At 39.3% G+C, this 18,483-nt stretch overlaps 1 pseudogene; it reads right to left on the bottom strand.

Moving 5' to 3' along the window:
- Nucleotides 1-8,908: 8,908 nt before the first annotated feature.
- Nucleotides 8,909-9,554, bottom strand: LOC121994934 (annotated as a pseudogene).
- Between the last annotated feature and the right edge of the window lie 8,929 nt (nt 9,555-18,483).

The raw sequence follows: 18,483 nt of genomic DNA, 5'->3' as shown, positions 1-18,483 counted from the left end.
GTTCAACAGACTGACTGTAAAAATTAATACAAGACCCTAAATCAAGAAGACACGTAACAGAAACAAGATTCCGTCGAATTTCAGGAGCATACAGGACATCATGTAGAAATAAAACTCTACCACCACGTAAGTTGAGTTTGCAAGTGCCGACTCCTTTGACTTCAACTCTTGCATTATTTCCCACATAGATCCACTTGTTGCTAGCTGGTACCCGACGGTACTCAACAAATGTAACTCGTTCCCGAGCTACATGGTTGGTTGCTCCCGAATCTATAATCCACAAAGGATAAGAATCAGCTAACAACACTGAACTAGCAACAAAATGCTCTTGAAAAGAAGACACACTTGGATTTACCTTTTTCGGCTCAGTGCACTCCCGAGCAAAGTGGCCCTTTTTGCCACAGTTAAAACAAGTCAACTTGTTTTTAGGTTTCTTTCCAGTCTTCTTGACTATCTTCTTGATTGGGCCCTGTCTCACACCAGCAGCTTCCTTCTTCTTTCCCTTCCCTTTCTTGAACCATTTCTTTTTCTTGGATCCATATGATCCTGCAGAACCTACAGCCACATAGGCTTGTCCAGAAATCCTTGCGGATTCAACTCTCTCCGCCTCCAATTCTACATGGCGTGAGACATCAGTGAAAGTCTTGATACTCTCACTGTGAGTTAAGGTCTGCTTCATGGTTTCCCAAGAATCTGGAAGTGAACGAATAACTGCTTGAACCTGTTGTTCATCAGTCAACTGATGACCAGCAGTTTTAAGCTCCCGAATCATGTTCGACATCTCCCTGAGGTGTTGAACCATTGATATGTTCGGACGCTTTTTGTAGCTGTCAAACTTAATTGTCAGCTGTCGAAGCTTGCTCAGACTTACTCCACTGTATTTTTCTTTGAGGGCTACCCAGACTGCATGTGCCATAAGATATGACTCATACTCAAAAGCTAGGTCGTCTATCATTGAACTAATCAATATACCCTTTGCAGTGGAGTCCTTTTTCTTCCATGCCTTATAGGCATCAAGATCTCGTCTGTGTTGTGAAGTGGGACCATCTACAAGTACTTCCATAACCTGATTTACAGCCTCTAGAACTTCTTGTTCCTCAAGTACATATTGTATCTTGAGGTGCCAGATCTTGTAGTTATCCCCATTAAGTTTTTCACCTTTGTTGAATTCAGCTATTATGTTTTTGGTTGTCATAATCTATCATAAATAAACAAATTATTTAGTATTCAGTATATATCATATGTATGCAATTTATGATTGACTTAATATTACTTTGAATTTGTTTACAAAATCAAGTGACAACTATGTTTTCACTCATCATCCATATGACCAATCAAATTAATATTAATCAATTCTATTACATACATCCCAACAAATGAACTAATCATTTATAATATCATGAATTCATTAATTAAATGAACTAATCATTTAATATATCATGTTTTTTTTAATTAAATAAACTAATCATTTAATACATCATGAACTAATCATGCATCATGTCAAGCAAACAGCATAAATAAATGAACATATCATTAATATAAAATTATGCTGCAAATTGTTAACATATAACCAACTGACATGAATGAAATGGACTAACTATTGTTCATACAAAACGACAATAAAAATAACAGAACTCTAATAAACTAGATAGGCAACTACCACTCCCACTAGGATAGACACTAGTGCAGTGGCTAATATAATCCCTCTCAGCCTGGACTCATTTGGGGTAATCCCAGGCAAGAAAGCTTCAAGGCTCTCTATTGGATCCACAATTGGATCCTCTTCTGGTTCCTCCTCGATCATTTCCGGGTCCTCTTCAAACTCTTCCGGATCCTCTTCAGTCATATGATGAAGCAGCTCCTCACATAATACAGAATATGTGACGCGTCCTTGATGACGCCCCCAAATATAATCTGCTATCATCCTAGGATTTTCTGGCAATGATTGCATCAAAGCCCAAATCCTATAACTGTCCAGGACTGGAAACTCTTCTCGCTCAAGTTTCCAAAACAGATCATCAAGCCGTCCAATGTGTCCGTTGACTCCATAAGCAGAGTTATACTCTATCTCCTGAATCTCCTCCCTGAGCTGATTTCGTCGCACTTCGCGACGAGTCAATGTGGTAATCGTCCATGCCATCTGAAAAATTGAAAATAAATAAGTCAATACAAAACTGACTAACCAGTACAAAACCGGCTTATTTCAATTTATACAGGCATAATACCAACATAAATAATCAAGAAAAACAAATCTTCTCGATTTTCAGGAGTTCAAGTTGACAATTAGAACTAATCTAATTGGTCAAATTCATTGGATCGGTTGATTAGGGATCCAGATCCTAAGCTCAGTCCATTGTCCTTAATTAGAACTAATCTAATTGGACAGGGATTTGTGTACCTATGTTCTGTTACTTTTCTCTAAGTCCATTTCAACCAATTTCAGACTTATTGATCAAACTCAGGTCCGTTTGATCAAACCAATGTCCATTGGTTTAAGTCCGACCAATTAGAACAAATCTAATTATTTTGATCAAATTTGACCTATTAGAACAAATCTGGTCATTTGATCATATTTGGTCCAAGTCTAATTAATCAACCCAAATTGATTTCGGGGTTGGATCAAATTGGTTCGGTTAAACCAACTAATGATTTAAACCTGAACCGGATCTAAATGGACCAAAATTACTCTAGACCATTTATTATAAATGGGAATTAATTGAAACTAATATTCAATTAATTATTGCATGCACCAAAATAAAAAATACTGTTACGGTAGGCATACATTAACATGTACAGTATGCATGCATTTTTTTTTTAAACATGTTTCTGCATAAAAAATTTGAAACACAAAAGTTTCATTTTTTTTTAACTGCATGCGACATTTTCGCTCACGTTTTTTTCTTTTATTTTATTTGATTTATTTAAATCAAACTTTTCCTCATATTACTGTGCTTCGTTATTTCTTCGCATCGTCGTTTTCTCCGCCGCATTGCTGCCCACGTTCGCATGCTGCACACGCTGCCTTCTCCAATCACGCTGCCCACTCCGCAACTGCGACAAACACAGTTGTCGGCCATGCCAGCCTTCTGCCGGTGGCAACCGGTCCTTTCCGGTACCATAAATTAGTCATCTTTAGGCCCGACGAGATCGCCGACAGTGGTTCTGCCTGTCCTAGCCACCAACACATAGCCGGCCAGCCAGGACGCTAACCACGGCCACGGACTGCCATCGCCGGCAAATCCAGCGGTCTCGATTTTATAAATTTGGCACAACGTGTATGCTACAACACATTAGTCGTGCAAAACAGCGACGGGAAATGACAAATCGAGAAAACATCCGAACAACGATTTTATAATTCGTCTCTAAGCATTTAGAAATAACTACGCGCTCTGATACCAATGTAGAAAATATATTCTAAATGCATGATAGACGAATTAATTAAATGCGGTAAAAACTTACAGCGATCTCCCGCAGATCTGCAATCGGCAATGACGAAACTTGCTATCGGAAGAGCGATCACAAGATCGGAAAGCCCTCCGCAATTCCACAAACCAAATCCCGCCGCCTTGGGTCTTCTCCTCTTACTCTCGTCGTTGCACAATAGAAATTTCACACACCCTGAGCCTTGGACGAACCCCCTTTATATAGGGAAATACATTAGGGGCATAATGGACTTTTCCATTATGTGTAGTGGGGAACATGGGCCACGTTCCCCACTATCCCCATTTCCAACACCATTTCCTCGTCGTCGAGAGAAGATTCCGATTCAGGTTCGTCTCTCGAAGCTTTGAGGGCGACGTTGTTCTTTGGCTCCCTCATTCCTGGACATCTTGACTCGTGCACTTCAAATGTTGAAAAAAAATCTTCTAATGAAATTTTTTCTAAGTCCTTCGAAATGTAAAAGGCATCTACTAATGATTCCCACTTTGAATTTCTAGGGAAGGAATTTAAAGCGTACCTGAGCGAATCTCGGTTACTTACCTCTTCTCCGAGATTCGAAAGTCTGGTGATGAGCTCCTGTATCCTCGAGTGTAGATGTGCAATTGTTTCACCTTCTTCAAGACGGAGGTTAGTGAGCTGGTTGCGAAGTAAGTCCCGTCTCGTAAGCTTGGCTTCGGATGTTCCTTTGTGTAATTCAAGGAACTTCTCCCAAAGCTCCTTTGCCGAATTGTAGGTGCAGACACAGTTGACTTCTTGTGGCGGAAGTACGGTTAGCAGATGGAATTCTGCTTTCTTGTTTGCCACGTACTCGACCTGCTCTTTCTTTGTCCATTGATTTTTTGCTTTGCCCTCGGGAGCTTCAAAACCGAGTTCCATTATTAGTAATAAATCAAAATCGGTACCAAAAAATACCTCCATGTGCTTCTTCCAGCTTGCAAAGTACCCCTCGAATTTTGGCGGGTGGATGTTAGATCCGGCCATCTCGTTGCTTCGTTCGGCGGTTAGTCCTCCTGAAGCGTCTCGGCTCTGATACCACTTGTAGGACCGTTGGGCCGGCTAGAAGGGGGGTTGAATAGCCTGTAAAAAAAATAACAAAGACCCTTCTCGAACTTTCAACAGAACACTTACATAAAGTAAATTAGCAGTAAATAAAAAGCAGAAAGAAGAGGCTCACAACTTGACTTGGTTACAACCAAAGAGGTTGTTAATCCAAGGAAAGAACGTGCACTAAAATATCTCCTTCAGGCGGAGAAGCCTCTTACAGCAGTGAAAGCACAAAAGACAGAAGCTAAACTAGAACAGAATCGTACAAGTGTTTGGAATGTAAATCTCTGAGATCATTTGAAGCTTCTGGACCAAGGCTATATTTATAACCTTGGTCGGGGCGCCTGGAAGGGTTCCGGACGCCCTGGGGGGATAAAATTTTATCCCCCAACGTCCAGAACGCGAAAGATGCGTTCTGGTCAAACTTCACGTTCCGGGCGTCCCGGGCTGTTCCGGGCGCCCCGGGCTGCTCCGGGCGCCCCGGACAGTTCCGAGCGCCCTGGAGCAAAAAGTCAACTCTGGTTGACTTTTGCGTCCGGGACCTCTGCTCCGTTTCAATCCCGCCTCGGTCCGGGTCTTCTCCTCCGGATCCGCTCGCTTGGGTGATCTCTGCCATCCGGAATAGGGCTCACCCGAACCCAACTTCCGGTCTTCTCGAGCGTGCTTCCCTCCGGCTTCTCGTCCCTCGGAATTGCCGCATGTTTCCTTCTCGTCCGCCAGCGTACTCATCCGCAGTCTTCGTCCCTCGGTCGTCGACCTTCTCGCTAGCTGCGTCTCTTGCTCCCCGAGCAATCTTCCGCTCCGGCTTTCGTCCCTCGGAACCACCGCGCACTTCCTTCTCGTCCGCCGGTGTACTCTTCCGCAGCGCCTCGTCCTTCGGACTCACAGCGTGCCGTCCTTCTCGCTAGCTGCGTCTTCCGCTCGAGTACCTGTGCTCCTAAGCTCCTGCATACTTAGACACAAGGTTAAATACACACAGGATCTAACTTAACTTGTTGATCACACCAAAACAACCTTGGGGTTCCAACAGATGTATCTAAACACACCAAATCAATATCCATATAACCAACACATAAATATTCTTCTTACAACATAAAAAGAGAATAGATATTGTGCACATCAAGTCAGTATCCACAAATTACACATAATTATTCTTCTTACAACATCAAAATGTAACATATATTGTACACATCAAGTCCATATCCACAAATTACATTCCATAAAAATGCTTGCATCCTCCAAAGCTTTAAAAAATCGAATACCTTTTATAATCAAATGTAATCTACATATATTCAACCCACTCGAACCACACTTTATCAATTTCAATTGTAGCGTACTTGAGATTTGTAAACTGTAAAAACACATAAATAATAGTAAAACCAAATATTAATCACTTTACAAAGACATTTTTCGAAAGCAAACTTTGAGAATGCAACAAAAAAGCTCTATGTTAGTCTTAGAAAGCAAAATGAAATTCTCACTACACTAATAGGATACCTCAATAAATGTGAGCAACTACATAAATATAGAGCCAGATAAAATACAACAACATTACCATACAAAAGCTATTCATCAATTCACAAGACTATTTTACGTAAAGAATTGTTGAATATCCAAATCTAAGAAGTGATTTGCCTCAAAATAGTTAACTAGTTCGAAATGATATTACAGGTATTACATTGAATTTGTTTATATTGTACTAGATGGCGACAAGGAAAACAACATAATGATCCTCTATTTATGTATCATTCTAGAAGCATCAAATTTCAATCTAGAAAGAAGAGGACTATAAGAATGCCTAGAAAAAGTAAAAAACAAAATTGTTACGTTGAAGACTAATGAGATCAAAAGACCACATTCAATATCAGTGAAAAAAGAATTTTAAGGGGATCTTGGCCAAATTACTTACTCATTCTTTCTAGCTTCTCAATTTGCTCTCGAATAGCCTCAGGATCCTTTTTCAAAATGTCAACCTCACACAGCTTCTTCCTTTCTTTCTTGTTCTATCATAGAAAATATGTTAAGGTTAGAAAAATAAACACAATCATAGGATTTAAAAGATGACTGTTTATCAAGTCCACACTACTATAAAGTCAAATGAAACAAAATGACAAAGTTGAGAGAGGACTCAACCACAAAAAATCACATATATAGATATGTACATGTAAATCTACATGCATACTAAGTAGGAATAACCATGTTCGACAAGATATTAAACTCATCTGATAAAGTTATAATATTAATGGAGAATTGCCATAGAGAAGCAATGTTATTAAGAAATGGAGAATTAAAAGTATCATCAAGAAAATGGTTTCATTAATTTATAGCATCTCAAATGTAGAAATGCCAATGATACCTTTCTAAGAGGATGATCATTGGGTAGGAAGTTTCCTATCGTTTTCCCATACACTTCACATGTTGAGAAGTGAATGACGCGCTTGTTGTTTTCTGAGCAATACCTAACTTGCACATGCCACAATAAACTAAATCAATACCAAAGAAGAGTACAAAAAAAATCCAACTGGAAATGAACAAGCCTAGGGGTCTCAAAACTAACAATTGGGAGAACATCAATGAAATTGCTGAAGATGGTGTCTAGTGGGAGGGTGTGATAATCAGCAGGAGTGCAGATTGCCGCCAAATTAATCCGACATCTTGATGAGGCATTTGAGCCTGGAATCGTGCTTGATATTGAGGCGGTGGAACTAGATCAGACCACCCCAAGGACGGTGCGCAGCTTCTTGCCCCTCCACCACGTTGAATAGGTGCTTGATCTTGTCGCTGTAGACGTCCACTGCCAGCACCGTGTGCAACCTAACATAATGGATAGTATTAATTTGAGATTTTGAGAGAAAGCACACATTTAGTATAAATCACAAAGATATTTATACGGATCAATTTGAATGCTCGATGGTTTATAGAATGCTGGCAGTTTCTCCACCTCATAACCATATCAAGTATAAACCTTTGCAGCCAAAAGAAAGCATAACATAAGGATTAAAGGTAAACAAATGAGAAGTTTTTTCTTCCCATTTTTTGTTTGTCTCCGAATGGAGTTATTACTTTTGAACTAATGATGTCGATCCACATGTTAAAACTTCTGCTACAATGGCACTGAAAAGAGTAATCAAAAAAATATAATGTTTTTTTTAATAACGAAGTAGTTTCATAGATAATTAAGAAGAAAGCATAAACGAACTGTTTGCAAATTGTGACTAACTAGACATTTCTTCAAAAGACTCCAGCTTTTACTTCTGTATCATATTCAAAACTATCTTCCAACAAAACTCCACAACAAAAAGAAACACTTTTATCCTTCGACTAGCCAATCCCAAAAAAAAAAACATAACCAATGAAAGATCATAAAACAACTCCAAAAGAACAGAATTTATAACCATCAGCAAGCAGTATCATATAATTAACCAAACGTAATATAATATCTCTATGCGATGACTGACAGTTAACGTTACAATTTGCAAAAGAATATTTCTTCCTAGCTGGATTAAAGATATGAATATCTCATGAAAAAAGAAATCACAAGTAAGATGAACTATACTTAAGATTGGCATACAATACTGATATTCGATGAAAATCTATTTGTAAATTTCCCCTTTTATCCAATACTTTGACATGGTCCTTAGGAGATGAGATGCAACAATTTCCAATCATAAGCTAATTTTCGAGTAAATCACTCTCCTACACACTACAAGAAGCTAAAAAAAATATAGATAACACATAAGCTCAAATAAGATCACACAAGAGAAGAGTTTTTTTTTTTTTTTACAGATTGTGAACTTATTAGAGTTGTAAGAACAATAGCAGACTCTTCACACCTCTTTTACAATGGGTCATGCTCCAAAAGTGAAACCGAGTTAGAGTAGAAAAATACTTGAACATATATATATGTTTATCGTTATCTTAATCGTATGTCACATTGCTTAATGACTTGGACCGCTATGAGGCAAATGATCTCTAGAGAATCTGGATCACATAGAATCTCTTCTAAAATATCTTTTAGTGTTTCTTGATGCATGTTCTAGTTGACATTTTCTAGATTGTCACTGAAAATTAGAAAGACGCTACTACCTCAATGAGATGAATAATCCAAAATGGAATAATTACTGGAAAATTTAGCTTATTTCTCCTGCCATATATAATATCTTGAGATCCTATCACTTTTGAGAACTTTACTTCAAACAATGTCAAAATCGCTTTATAGTTGGTTGGGGACAATCAACAAACACATTGTGGGCAGTTAAAGTGGACATCAAAGTTCATCCGCCTGGATTAATTGAGAGAGACATAAAAATGAAGAGGCGTGAAAAGAGGAAGTATCATACAATTCAAGCAAATCAGATGCAACCAAAATATAATATGAAATGCATTACCATCAAGGAAAGAGATCCTTGCAAAAAGAAGCACCTTTGGGATTGGGCATTCACCTGTCTGTCACAAGGCGAAATCTTTGAGGTAACTGGGATCCTTCCGGGCTCGCTCCTGGAACTTCTTGAACCACCGGTCAAGGATATCCATGGGCACGACGAGCCGGCTTCCGTCAATCCCGCAGAAGGACTGCATGAAATTGAAGAGGTTCTCGCCAACCCTAAGAGTGAGTCGCTCGGCCTTCTTCTCCGTGCCGGCGTAAGAGACGGGTGGCAAGGAGGTGAGGTCCTCGACCGAGACGCCGATCTTGGCAGAGGTGAGCGCGAGCTGGAGGGGATTAGGGTTAGGGTCAAGAATGGGGGGTTCTTCGGAAGGGCCAGGCCAGGGGAGGGAGAGGAGAGCGGATGGGCGGGCAGGGTGGACGACGCCACAAAAGAGGAAGGGATGACCAGCGGATGGAAGTAGACGGCGAGGGCCTTGCTGGGTGGGAAGGAGGAAGCCGCAGCCGGGAAGAGAAACACACAGAGTTCTCTAACGTCGCGGTAGGCATCGCCGACGAGGGAGTTCATGTCAAGGATCCAATGGAGCGGGTCGATCTGCGCGAACGCCGATGCGTCATGGGGAAGCTCCGCTGTAGTCGAGGTTCTTCTCCATTTTCTTTGATGACTATTTAAAGTCGTCTTCATCGGATCAGTGGAACTTAGTATCACCTTTCCCCCTAGTCATCTTCATCTTGCCTCCCTCCGCCACTACTACTCTGAAACCCTAGAAAACAAGACCAACTCGTCACCTCTCCTTTCTCGAAATACGAAGAAGGGTTCCTCTTCTTACTCAAAGGGAGGAGGTGGAGGAGATGCGTCGTGAGTCAATCCTGATCGGGAGAGGAAGAGGCGTCGATCTAAGAAGGGGAAGAGGGACATTAAGCTGAGAGAGATGGTTGGACGGCCTTCGGCGAGGAGGAAAGTGGTGGTGGCGTCGCGATGGTATACAGTGCACAGCGCGATATAGGTTTAGGTTTGGAGGGAAGAGTGAAGTGTTGCAAATTTTGGCTAAGTATTGGTGGGAAAATTAAATTATTTTATTTTATCATAGATACCGGGTTTTAAAAACCGTTGTTAAAATCAGTGTCTATTGACGAAAAAAAGGTGCTCATAGACATCGGATTAAAAAAACCGATGCCTATGAGCGAAAATCTACGCTTATAGACACCGAGTTTTAAGAAAAATCGATGTAAAATACTCAAAGACATCCGTTTTTGCTTAAAGCTGCTGTTGTTCCACCGATGTCTTTGAGGGTTTAGAGTTTAGGCTAAAGAAAATGAATTTAGAGTTTAACAAAAATAATTCTAGAGTATTAATTTTTAAAAAAATTAAAATCTTTATTAGGATTTAGAGTTTAGGCTAAAGAAAATGAATTTTATTTTAACAAAAATAATTCTAGGTGCTAATTACTAGTAAAATCTTGAAGTTGTGCATGTAGAATCAATTTGAATGAAGATTTCCATTGCGCATTCAGACGACAAGTACAAGATCGAAACAAAGTATATAATATGAGTTATTCACCTTATAGCTCACACGAGTCTTAACAAATATAAATTATATTAATTAATCAATTTTTTATTTTAATCAAAATAATAAGTATGTTTCTAATTATTAATGAAAAGGTTTATTTTTCTTTTTCTTTTTTCAACAATTAAATTAATTTCAATTAGCATTAACCTCCTCAAAATTTCTTATCATTTATGTACCTTTATTTTTTTCTCATTAAATATAAATTATGTTTTTTTATTAAAACAAGGGAAAAATATCTTTAACCCTATATTTTCTATCAAGTATTATTTTACCTCCTGCTTTTAAAAAAAATAACACTTAACTCCTCTTTAACTAAAGTCATATATGAAAAAATTTATAAGGGACAATTATATTCTTATCTTTTTAATAAATTTTACTAATATTAAAAGGGAAAAAATATATTGAATTGATGTGGAAAATAATTACATATGTCTTCGGGGTTCTTTTTAATTATTGATTAGTACACAGAGTAAAATATATATATAAAAAATTAAAAAATATATATATAAAGAAGCATTCAGTGATCCTTCATCACTCGCTCAGATATGTGGTTAATGTCAGTGGTGTCCAGCAAAGCAAAGCTTGTCAGCTAAGAGTTGGCGTTATCGGTCTTACTCTCTTTGACGGCTAAGTCAGCGATGAACTGAGATGTGAGGCTCGCGTGCATGCATGAAAAAGAAAAAGAGCTCAAAGAAGACAAAGAAAAATTTACCTTCACGCAAGAAAAGAAAATTAATCCTTCATCTATTTTTACAGAACCTTATATAATCGTAGATAGCGGCGGATCTAAAATTTTATGTTTAGAGGGAAGCAAAGAAAATAATTATTATACATTATATTCAAAAACTGCGTAGCCAGGACGACAAAAATATACATTTTAAACTACTTAATTTTATTTTATTTATATAATTAAGTATTAATCTTTATATATGATTAGAGGTTATATACAATTTATTGATTTTAATTAGTATATTAGCAGTCATACACATGTTGAAAATATCAATTATGCCATTAAATTTCCTAGAATTAGTTCGGATATCAACAAAGGAAATAGGAGTGAACGTAAATTATCAATAAATTCAATATACTTTTTCCTTCTTACGATTATAAAAATATATCAAAAAGATAAGGACGTTATTAACTTTTACAAATTTTTTCACATTTGACTTTAATTAAAGGAGGATTAACTGTTATTTTTAAATACAAGAGGAAAAAAATGCTACTTAATAAAAAATACAGGAGGGTTAAAGATAATTTCCCCTTAAAACAATGACCTAAAAGGACCTCTACCAATCATGTCGTGCCCCGGGGGAGTCTCTGCCGATGAAATTTCGACAGCATCTCTCTTGTACCGGTGACAAACTGAAACCTGAATATACAACCCTTAGGGCCTCTCAATCCTCAGCCAATATGGTCGGAACATATATAACAAAATAAATAAACATTTCACGCAGTTATAATACAGCCTCCGGCTGACTACACAATAAATCACAACCACGCAGTTTAATATAAAACCTACTCCACCATATTGAGAAAAACACCACCCACAACAGAAAACCATCGCAACGGAAAACATGGGCAGCATACCAAATCTTGACATAAGATCCACGAGTGCAAGACACACACATCACAAGTATGTATATCACATAACAAGAAACATAAGTCTGAAAATAGAAAACCATCTCGACACGAAGTGGGGACTAGCGACTAGAACCTCCTGACAGCTTCAACCTGAAATAGGAATAAAGCAACAGAGTGAGTTCAATGAACTCAGTGGGTATCAATTGGACATGCATAGTAAGATATAACTATCAGTAATAATCATGCACTACAGTCTCCAATATAATAACAAAAAATACAAACTGAACAACAGAAGAGTTGTACTCACCAGGACCTCCTATCCGGATAAGGGGTCCTTATACCAAATACACCATGCCTCCTGTATACATGTCAATCATATGCAACCACAAAAAATGCATTATCCAAAATGCAGCAATCATAAGCAATAAATGCAATCCATGCATATAATGCAAATGACATGGTCACCCCCGATGCCAGTTAGCCATCTCACACGCGATGGTGAGGTCGAGTGGGTAGGGCTATGACAACTGTGCACTCTACCATCACTACTCATGAGTGACCGAGTGGACAGGATACTGTCGGAGTACACTTATCATCCTACCTCAAACATAGTGGGGGAGCCTCATAGTCACCACTACCCATGAGCGGACTAGCGAAGCACTACAAATAAAATAATCCATGGAAGTTAGTCTCTCCATTTCTCGCCTTTGTTCAAAATTTCGGCGGCGCTTATTACCAAAAATAAAATCTCCCTCGCCTCTCTCTCTCTCTCCCTCCCTCTCCCTCCCCGCTCTCTCTCCCTCGCTCCTGATCTTCTCCGGTGTCCGTCCTCCGGGCGACCTGACGCTTCCCAGGAAAGTTCAATATTTTTGGTCTGGCTCGCTGTTCCCCCCCCCCTTCCCTCGATCCCTCCGTCGAAACTCGTCCCTCGCGCTCCCGGCCGGAAAGTTGCTCCGGCGTCTTCAACCGCAGGTCTACCGTGAGATCCTACCACCTCACTCCAATTTAATTTCTTAATCCACACCGTTATTACCTTGTGAAATCGGTATAAAAATAGCTGTAATAATTGTATAAAGATGCACCGCGGCTTTGCTCCCATTTCTAACTGTTGCATCAACTACTACGACTGATGAAACCGTGCTTGTAGGACATGACTTGGATTGGTCATGGTAGAAGGTCGGAAGGACTTATGCTACTCTAATGCCCGAAAATTCTCAAAATAATTATTAGAAATATCCTAGTATTTTTCTGGAATTTTAGGATATTTTTATAGAATTTTTAGAGTATCGGAAGTAGCAAAAACAAATAGAAGCGAAAAATAGCCTACGCGGGAATTGAACCCGAGACCTATGAGGCCATATGTCTTATAGATAGCTCTAGTAACCAAGTGAACCCAGCAGGCCGTGCTGAAAGAAAAGGGAATCAATTATATTTATATTGAGTTGGGTCGAATTACCCACTTAATATAAATAGGGAGTTTAAGTGAGGAATTGTTATTTTTCTTAAACGAGAAAACCTTTCCCTCAAACCTCACCCGCCGACCCTCTCTCTTTCTCCCTCATCTCTCGGCGCCAACCTCAAGAAGACCTAGGGTTCCATCTTGAGGAGCGTAGGAGCACCTCCCGGCGACATCAAGGATACGAGGGCGCTCCTCTCCGCGAGAAGAACGCATAGATGCAAGAAAATTGTCGGAGAGATCTCTTCACCGGAAAACTAGCGACTAGAATCGTAAGAAATCTAGCGCAGGAGGTAAGAAATCCCTCACCTGCAGTATAGGTAGTTTTTTTCGAGGTTTTACGCATTAGTTTAGTTGTATGCAGAATTTTAGTATGTAGGGTGTGAACTAGTGCACACCATATGTTTGATAAAATGTGTAACTCAGTTAAATGCCACCGTAGGCATTTTAATAGCTCAGTAAAATGCAATAAAAGCATTTTTACAGCATGTCCAGTTTTATTATATCTTTTATGGGACTACGGTCCAATGGGTGGGCTCCCACAGTCGCCTCTAGGTTCAGACAACCTAGCTCTAGGTTTAGATAACCTAGAAATAACAAGATAAGAAAATTCAGCTATATCCAGTATTTTATTTTCAGCAGTGGCACTGTACTGGACTAGATGTCCATTGGGCTGGGCTCCGATAGTCGTCCCTAGGTTTAGATAACCTAGTAACCCTACTAGATTCGGGATTTGCAGCCCCGGGTCTAGATAGGGATGCGCGCATAGCAAGTACCGTTGCCGGGCCCATCAGCAGCATGATTAGTATTTTGATCTACTATTATAAATAGTTTTTCAAAACCTCATAATCAGTTATATGAACATGATTTAAATTCAGCATTAGCTTAGTTCAGTTCAGCTCAGTGTTGTATCAGTTTAGCTTCTTCCCATTGATACATGTGATAGTCTCATGCTTAGCTCTTGATATTCCATGACTAGTTTTGATGCCATGTTTTAGTATACATGATTAGTAACTTTAGTGTTTAAATTTCAGCATGTCAGCATGTATTTCAAATAGCATGTTTTGAAAGCATGACCACATCGTATACACGTTTTGTGAGGTAGATGGTTTCTTAATAAGCGAAAGCTTACAGATACTTCTTTTCCTTATACTGCAGATAAAGGTAAGGGAAAGATGGACTAGCGAGGGCTGGAGGTCAATGCAGTGAAGATGTGTGTGGCAGGAACTTGGAATAAAGATTCTTGGAGATTAGCAAGTGTTAAAGAATTGAGTTTCTTATAGTTTCTATTTCTTCATATCTTTAGAATGTTTTAATATTATGAGTTATGAAAGTATGCACTAGATTATGGTTAATCCACTAGTTATCTCGATGATAGACAGTAAATCATACGTATTGGTAGGTCTAGTAGCTTGGTTTATATTTATAGAGTTAATGTATGTGATTGGGCACGAAACAGTGCTGAAATCAGAGTTCAGCTGCGAAATCAGAAACCCCAATCGATCGGCTGATCGATTGGGGAGCTCGTTCCGCGAACAGTAAGCTTCTGGATCGATCAGCCGATCGATCCGGTCGCGTTCTGTCACGAACAGAAAGCTCGTGAGTCAATCAACTGATCGATCGGCCATGGATCGATCAGCCGATCGATTGGGAAATAAATTCTTGGCAATAGAGAGCTATTGAATCGATCACTAGATCGATTGGTCAGCCTGGATCGATCAGCCGATCGATCCAGAATTTTATCCGCGCACAGTAGCACGCTGAATCGATCAGTGGATCGATCCAATAGTTTTCAATCGATTGAGTTCAATCCCAATCGATTGGGAAGCTGGGTTTCGACCAGGAAACCTTGTAATTCAGCTCCTTGACCATAGGGGATGTAGGATATGCCACGTATACCTTAGATTGCACCCCTTAGCACATGTGGAACAAGGAATGTATTAGTTTAGCAAAGTTTTAAATTAGCTTAATTTCCTCACCTCAAGAATAGTTAGCAACAGCATAATGTAACCCCGGCCATACAGCTTAGCCAGTAGAAGGCTGGGCGTTACAGCTACGACCTGGATGGTCGACTGCTCCAACAACCACCTGCTCTCCTGTGGACTTTCATTTGCTGCTACAAGGTGTAGCAGCTTCATGGGGAGGAAGCTGCTACAACGTGTAGCAGTTAACTGTGCATGAAGCTGCCACACCTTGTAGTAGCTACCTTGTCATTTTCTAGCAGAGATTAACGTACTCAGTACCCATAGTTTTCATATTGTCTATATCAACCCGATTCAAAAATTATTTTTAAAAAAATTTTTCACTGCTTCAGCGCCTTTCCTGCTACAGGTTGATTGGAATTCTCTCTCCTTCGCTCCCTCCGTCTCCCTCGTCTTCGTCGAAGGTCGTCCGACTGACCACTTGGGCCCCTGCCGGGAAAGTGAAAGGTCGGCTGCACCAACCGCCTGCTATCCGGTGGACTTTGATTTGCAGCTATAAGGTGTTGCAGCTTCATGGAGACGAAGCTGCTACAACGTGTAGCAGTTAAATCTGCGTGAATCTGCCACACCTTGTAGCAGCTAACTTGGTTAGTCAGATTTCTAGCCCCTTTATTTTCTAGCATAGATTAACACTACTATCAGATTAACCCTCTATTTACAGCTACAATGTTGGTTTGTCGGTCTTCTAGAAGGCCTATTTTCTAGCAGAGATTAACCCAGTAGCAGAGTTTTCATCTTGCTAAAAAAAATGTGAAAATGTAATATGTGATGTTGCACCGGCTTTGCCTTGTTTTTGTGCCACACGTTGAAGCAGTTACTTCGACTAATAAGCACTACACATTGTAGCAGTTACCTCAACATGTAGCTGCCACAACTTGTTGCAGCTAATGCGATAAGGCCCATTTTTAGTAACAGTATTTTTGTAAAAAGATTAACCCTAAAAATATCTACTGGTCATGTCTTTAATTAAAATTGCTTAATAATTAATTTAAAAATATTTCAGATGCTTCAACGCCTTTGATTTTATGCTACAAGGGCAGATAACACAACAAAAGGATAGCAATTTAACATGTAGCAGTTAATGGCGATAAGCTAGCTGCTACACGGGGTTGCAGATTATTTGGATTAACTGCCACACCGTTTAGCATTGACTCTATTTTTATACTTTATGATCTAGCTGGTACAGCATCTAGCAACTACTGCAATAACTAGGACCACAAATGTACTAGCTAGGGGTGATTAAATTTTTTTCACTTTTTTTTCCATTTAAAAATAACCTAGTATTAATATTTTTATCAGCTGTAGATGTGGTGCTACAAGTTGGACTAGCTAGCTTCACAAGACATTTAAAACTTAAATTATTACACCCCATTTAATTTAACTATAATTATAGAGACACAGCGAATCAAAGACGCTGCTTTTGTGAAAGTAATAAATTTATAGAGACACAACAAATAAATAATTGTAACATACCACATCAAGGTCCATTCATCCGTCACGTCCATGGAATGACCACTCGTAGATGTTTTTATGAAAGCTATGACTACTCATAACTGTCATAAATCTTGATTAATGAAGACTCACAAAATCGGGCTTGTCAGAAGCACAGCTATGGTCGTGTCATGGCAAGGCAACTATTCCCATACCGAATAGTAAGCGACTCTGATTTTCTATATAACACCGGCAGGGAGGCTGCTTACATGACCATCTGATTCCAAGATGAGTAGTTCAACTTGGATTTACGTCATTTCACGACACCACCGTCCTCTTTTCTTTCATTGCAACTAGGCAACATATTCAAGTGTTTCTTTCATGTAGTAACGAGGCTCCATATGATTCTTGTGACGACGAACTTCTCCCAACCTTGACCAAATAATGTGGATAAGCTAAGGCGGTCTATCATCGCCCAACACTCTTGTGTTCGCAATGAAGACCCTTAGAGTTCACTGAGGAAATCATAATGGAGTAACCCTACGAATCGTGCCTCCACGAACTTCTCCCACGTCTCCCACCGGCAAGGAATTTTAGTTTTGCAAACACCACTATCAAAGGATCACCGTTCGTTCCTGCGTTATGGCCTGTAAAGGAGTGGTCTGACTTTTGTACAATCTTCCGTTTGTGCACCACAGAGCCTCAGTCATTCCCTCAGGAATTCTCTTTGATTTACAAATACATTATGGCGTCGGCGAGTTTACAGTTACTATAGAATATCTGTAGCAGCTACTAATTAATGTATTAGTCCAATTATATTTCATTGGCATGTGGGGATATGTTTAATCGGTAAAATAAAATGGATTCATTATTCTATATCATTGTCAATAACTAGGAACATGGTGTTGGTAAATCTGGTGCACGTTGTAGCAGCTACAATATTATAGCTGCTACACCAAAGTAGCAACGGGCGGGGTCTGTGATATGGTAATATTCACAAGGAGTTGATATTGTTCATGTAATAAATTTAATATTGTAAATAAAGCTAATAATGTAACACAAACAAGATTCTCTTGTAATTTGATGCTGCATATTGTAGCAGCTTACCGACAGTCAACTGCCACACTTTGTAGCAGCTAGTATTTGTTTACTTCTATCTGGCCTTGCATCATCCCCTTTTCCCAGGTGTAATAAAATATAAGTTATAAACAATTTAAGCTGCGACATGGTGTAGCAGCTTTTGTACATTAATTGCAGGAAGGAATTCAATACATGGTGTAGCAGCTTTTGTGCAACAAGTCCTCGAAAAGAGTCGACCTTTTGACTCGTCAATAACATGCGCTGGGTTTGCCTATAATTACTCACGTAACCTAATTTATAGGTTTAACGTAGTCACGTATCGTATTGGTGCTATATCTTGTTATCCTAGTACTGAGTAGATACTACATTATGTAGCATCTACTGCAAGATGATTATAGACACCGGATAACCATAGTTTTGCACTTGTAGCTGAACCTTCATTTCCATATTACACATTAATTGCAACCGAAGGGGTCGGTCATATAAAATAATACTTTTGTCAATAACATGTGTA

This window comes from Zingiber officinale, chromosome 6A, assembly GCF_018446385.1.
Source record: "Zingiber officinale cultivar Zhangliang chromosome 6A, Zo_v1.1, whole genome shotgun sequence".
NCBI classification, from domain to species: Eukaryota; Viridiplantae; Streptophyta; class Magnoliopsida; order Zingiberales; family Zingiberaceae; genus Zingiber; species Zingiber officinale.
The sequence above is the reverse complement of the archived record's forward strand: the minus strand, read 5'-3'. Positions and strand labels throughout refer to the sequence as shown.